Source organism: Notothenia coriiceps, unplaced genomic scaffold, assembly GCF_000735185.1.
Source record: "Notothenia coriiceps isolate Sejong01 unplaced genomic scaffold, NC01 NC01_scaffold00037246, whole genome shotgun sequence".
NCBI lineage: Eukaryota > Metazoa > Chordata > Actinopteri > Perciformes > Nototheniidae > Notothenia > Notothenia coriiceps.
This window is the reverse complement of record NW_011369947.1, coordinates 8,009,198-8,015,463: the sequence shown is the minus strand read 5'-3', so window position 1 is coordinate 8,015,463 and position 6,266 is coordinate 8,009,198.

Sequence of the window (6,266 nt, the reverse complement as noted above, 5' to 3'; positions counted from 1 at the left end):
GGTGTCTTCGTGACAGTCGCGATTTTGTGACCGGTATTTAGGCAGAGGGAGCGCTCGCTCTCTTGTGTGTCCCTCAAAAAACACTTCGACCACCTCGTACTTCGCGAGGAGGTGAGCTATTGTTCACGGAAATGAAGGAGGAAGGTTGGGTCTAGACAACCTCTCTCTGGTACTTATCCAAACACACGTTGTAGAGGAGGTATTACACAAAAAGACGACCGTGGTTCACACTTCCCCCCCCTACAACTGGATAAACGGGAACAAAGGAGTTTACGAGCACGCGCAATTCTTCCTTCGGACAGACAGGCTCCCTAGGACGACATGTACTCGTAACAAGAAAAGTCACTTAATCTTGGTGAGATACCGCTTACCAAAGTACTAACTCGTCTTCTCGTTCCCCCTGGTCGCCCGGATCCAATCAGGTGAAACGACTACTGACCTGGAGACACATCCCCCCGACTTTATGTCGCCTCTCGGTAGAGAGTGGATTTATGTCGTGGTGTCGACGCAGGATCGGGGACGTTACTTCTGTCTACCTCCGGACTTACCGATACTAGCTCACCCCTCGCCCCTTAAGTAAACGACCCACACATTTCTCTCTGCTCTCCCTCGCTTTTTGGTCACTCTCTATCTCACAACACTCACACAAGTTCGACTTCTCGCCGCTATCTCGCTCGCTCGGTACAACAAAAGTGTCCCCCGGTAAGAGGGGGCCCGAAAGACACACGCGTGTCAGCCCCCGGCTCTATCTCTGTTGAAAGTACATGAATTTATAAGTTAGCCATCGTCTATTTCGTTGTATTACATGAGGGACCATCTGTAAGATGTGTGTGAAGACCATTAGTCCAGTGTTTTTGAATTCAGTGTCAGTTCGTTGTCAAACACAGAGAAAACCTTTAGGAGAAGATGTATGTTATTGTTGATCTCACACCAACCGGGAGCCACACGCGGGACCCGTTACCATACAGTGAAGGTAATCAGTGCAGGTCCCTCGATGAATTTCCACTGGATAGCTACGTTTTGACGTGGAAACCATGTACTTCATACACCAGGGGCCAAAGGTCCTTTGCAGTGGTGTCACAGTCCCTTCCTTGTCGTCTGGGGAGAGATCCAAGCCGCAGGAATCGGTTTACGAGAGATTTTTACCCCGACACACGTTCCCATGAAGACTATCGTCTAGACTACGGTCTATAACTTGTTGAAGACACTGCAGTGTCTTCTGACCGCGATGCCGGATAACCGGTTGAGGCTGGTGTAGTCCTCCTCCCTCCTGATCGGTGCTGATAACGGCACAAGCTTTCGCGACCTCTGCGACACTCATTGTATACGGTCCAGGACGCATCTTACCACGACAACGAAGTGTCTTAGTCGGGTACGTTCTCTGTCACAATTTAACTCGCTTTACTCCTTACCGAGTTTCGTACTGAGCCAAACCATAAAACTTTTATAAGTATTCTTCACTATGTTACTACGGACATATACTCCATACAACAGGACTGTGATATAATAAGTTTATATCGTACTATCCAGGTAGTCTCATACGTTTCCCTACACAAGCTGCTCAGTAGAAAACTGTCGTACCCAGGGGTCCATGGTCCCATGTAGAAGGGAGGAGAGAGGGAGAGAGAGAGAGAGAGAGAGAGAGAGAGAGAGAGAGAGAGATCAGGGTCAGCAGGTGACCACAGTCTGGCCAATGAAACAGGACGGCACTAATATAATTATGGCTAGCCAAAAAGAGAGGAAGTGCGAAGTGAAAACTGAAACTTCACTTCACTCTCATTTCCTCTGAACACATTGTAAACAGATTAGAAACTAATCTTCCAAAAAATATTGCTGAGGTCCCCACATTTCCTGCACTATCACACACTCGGAAAGTAGAATATTTGATGGCAAGAAAATGTAACAGACTGCAGACTTAGAAGGACACTTTGTTACAAACTGCAGAAAGTTACAGTGAGAGAAAGTAACAAACTCCAAATACATAGTGTAGAAACTGTACTGTATGTTTTTATATAATTGTCTATAGAGTACAGTAAGAAAATATTTCAAAAAATGTGTCTATAAAGTGTCTGATACTAATTTATTTATGTATTAATTGTCAATAAAAACATTTCCAACGTGATGTTTTTAAATGCCTTATATTGTACTTCCAATACCCAAGAAATCTCTATATAAGCGAGGCTGAAAACAGCTTTTCCTGGGATCTTTGCATAACAAAATTAATTTAAGGATAAACTAATTATTCAAATAATTGTCAATCTGCTAATCAATTAATATTTAAAGCTTATACCATATGCTATTTGCATCAAATTAGATAACGTCCAGAAAAGGAAATGATAAACAGACAATTCACATATTATATTCCTTTGTGTATATATATCCTGAATAATAGTAAGGAATATGTATACTGTTTATGTTCCTCTGTATTTGAGAAGTACTTTCTCATTACCTGCACAGAGCCTTCACATGTGACATCACTTGCAATGCTTCAGTAATCTCATTGTGCAGGGTGGGGGTTCTGCTGCACCATTTGTCATCATCAGACTGTACTTCATTATGTTGACATATCCGGTGTGTGGGCAAACAAGCATTCATGCACACATGGCCCAAGATGCACTGCTGCAAATGACATCATCGTGATGACCATAACAATGAAATATAATTAAATAAATCAAATTACTTTTATTTGAGTCAACTATTGCATCATTGGGCCGCTGGACAGCTCAGTGGTTAGAGCTGGTGATGTCATCCCCTGTATCTCCCCCTTTTTAACTCTGCATGTGCAATAAATGTCTTTAAAATAAAATTAAAATAAAAACATGCCTCATAAGTGGTCTTCAACTTGGACTTTGTATTTTCTTCATCATATTTATTTCAGGCTATTCTGTCTTATTTATCAGAATTTTTTTTACCATGTCCTTCTACACTTGCCTCGCTGAGCTTACAGTACATTTCTCACAACATGGGGATATAATTGTTTGTTATTCTCTGCCTATGTTTTTTGTGAGTGTTTATTATCTATATTTATTTATGTATTAGTCTTTTTATTAACTAACTTCTGAGATTCCAGAGGTTTTACCCATAAAGTCAGTCTACGGTGCAATACTAGTCAGCCTGAACATTTGTATAATTTTCTCTGAAGGAATAAAGGAAAAATATGCAGGCATAATAAAAGGACGCCTGATAAATTGATGATGTTTTTTAAGGTTGGGATGCCTACGTAAGAGGCTTGGGAAAATCTACACAATAAACTTGGGGAAGGGAGTTAACATGGCATAGAGGAAGAGATGAAGACGCAAAGATTAAGTCTGGTTATTCCCCAAAATGTATGAGAAGAATCATGGATATACTCCACGAGGGCCTTAAATATCCACTTTAGAAAGAGAAAAAATGCAAAAATGTAATATGCCAAGCAAAGTGTTCAGACTATCTAAGAAAGAAAGGCATTTTCAAACTGATAGAGGTACAAACAAACACAAACCATTATCCACACCTCGTACACTACTCTTCTATTGCTGGGGTGAATGTGTATTTCACACTAAATGTGTTCTGAACTAGTTAGACAGACCTTTAGTCAATTAGCCAGCTTTTAGAGTGGGAAGCTAAAAGTGCTTTGCCTGCAGGGAACAGCCTCTTTAGTCTTGTCATAGAAATGAGAGGCAGCTTGGATCCGCCTAATTTATCCTCCATCAATGGAGTTGAGCTTTTTAATTGAACTGCTACAGCAATGCAGTGTCTGTCTAGTGTGGCATTACTATAGGGATGCTTGAGCTGACCAAAATAAAATGCCAATCCAATCTCAATACGTCACATTAGCATTATAAAAGCTAGCTGCAGGGGGGCCAGGCTATGGAAGAGCCACTGTGACAGTTGGTGAATTAGGCCCCATTTACACGGGAACGCAAACGAACCAAATTCGATATCAAAAAAGTCTTCCGTTCACACGGACACGGCTCAATAAACGTGTCCCTTCACACGAGACCGCTCGACCCGCTGGAGACGCTGTAGTACATATGTCGGGCCTGTAAGTGGCGCTGTACTTCGCCGCGCATGGTTGCCATGGTTGCCTGGTTGCCCTTCTGTTTATTCTCCGAGGTGGATTTAGCAACATGTAGTACATGCAGTTCTCCATGTCCACTTGTTGCTGATGGTTGTGGTAGAGGAGCTGTATATTTTGCCCTAACATCTTCTATAGCATGGTCAGTAGCAACTGACAGTAGCTTCTGACAATAGAGATGGGCGAGTCCTGATTCATCCGGATCATTAACCCGGATCCTAGAAATGAGCTGGTCGTGACGAGTCTCCCCTCTCCATTAACCCGAGTCCTTTGAGTCCTACACCTGGTGTGACGTACAAATTAAAACTATCAATTGCGTCACTCGCTACTCTCTTATAACATGTAAAATAACATTACAACGTACCCCAATCCATCTGCCTACCCTTTAGCAAGTAGGATAGCTTCCAGAAGTTATCGTTTGGCTCAGGGGAGGGGACGCGGATCACTGAAACTTGCTGCAGACTCGTGGGGACTCAGAGCCGCGGGAGCCGCTATATTATGCAGACTCAGAGACTCAGAGATTCGCAAATCCTGACTCACTGTGCAAAACATAGCAGACTCGTGCGGACTCAGAGCCGTAACCGTATAGCAGCAGATCCAGAGATCCAGCAGACTCGTCCTCATGCACGAGTCAACAGCAGACTCAGATTCGCCAAATCGCAAAATAACCCTTTTTTTTTGTGATCAACATTTTTTATTAAAGCAAAAGGCACTGTGTAGCGGAGGTTAATATAACGTCAGTTTAATATGCTCGTGAAATGCAACAACTTTTCGGTTTCACCGGTAGGATTTCTACTGTCTCGGTGATGCTGACTCATATGACTCAAATGACTCAAATGACTCAAATGACTCAAATGACTCGTATGATCCGGATCTCTTCAATGACTGACTCATAAGACTCCAAGTCCATAAAAGGATCCGGATTTGCCATCTCTACTGTCGGCAAAATAAATCACTGATTGGCTGTTCAGCTTAGCGAATCAGTGCATGAGAAGCGAAACGGAAGTGAAGTCACACAGACGGCTATTCTTTTTCATTTTCCAGTACCGCACTAAACATGTTTTCGATTATAATTCGCTATGTGAAACAGTCTGTGATGGACGAGAGTGAAAATGGAACGCATGCTATTTGTTGTTTGTATATATCACGCAGTCTGTCTTCAGGTTGCCTCTTTTGAATGACGAATACACACTACCGCCGCCTGCTGGTAAGGAGAGGTATTGCCACTCACGCATGCGCAGTTCGTACGTGCTTCTTTGCGGTGTGTTCCAGTGCGACACATGGCCAAGACGCAGGGGTCCAACGTCTACACTCACTTCTTTTTTTTTTAGTCGTCAGGTTCGAAAAATAAAACTTTCGGGCCTACAAGATTGCGACACGTACGTCAGCCGCACCTGACCTTCATGGCCTCTGGTATTTGCCAAAACCTGAAGACGGTGACACATAGAAGGGTAGTTATTTTGAAATAAACGACTACAAAAAAAGCTTATCTAACAACGGCCTTCAGGGTTGCGCTCTTATTGAAAACACCATCTTGAGAAGAAATATGTAAGGTACCCATGTTGACCCGCACTATTTTTCCTTGTGTATTGACCTCGATACTGTGGGGGCCAGACTACTAACTGTCCAAGTGTCTTTGTTACCCCTCGTAGATTCAGGGTGTTGTCTGAGTAGAGGAGAAGACCGGAGAGAGAGAGACCACCACCTTCGTCGTTCGACAGGCTGGCTTTGTTTCACTTCTTCTCTTTGTTACCGTTTATTGTATAATAATTATATACACCGCCCATCGTTCACTAAAAACACACATGGTCTTACGCATCAAATATTACAATCATAAAGCTTTTTAGAGGAGCCCCTCTGCGTGAGGGTTTCTGGGGGGACGACCCAAAAAGCGTACCGCACGGAAAAATACAAAATGCAAGTTCAGAACCTAAGGTAAGTAGAGGTAACCTGGAAGAAACTCGTAAATGAAAATCAAAGACCCTATATACGGTGAAGTGATAAGTTATAACATACGACTTTTCGCAGTCATATAAATAAAAAATAAACTCTCCGAAAGTTTTAAGCCCTAGCGCTAAATACCTGTTTTCCTTTTTTCCACCCAGGGGCTCCGCGGACTGGTAAACTCTTGGTGACCGAGATTTCCGGGACTTGTGTGGTTTGACTGTTGGTTTCTCGGTGCAGGGGCTGCCTTGGGCTAACACACACA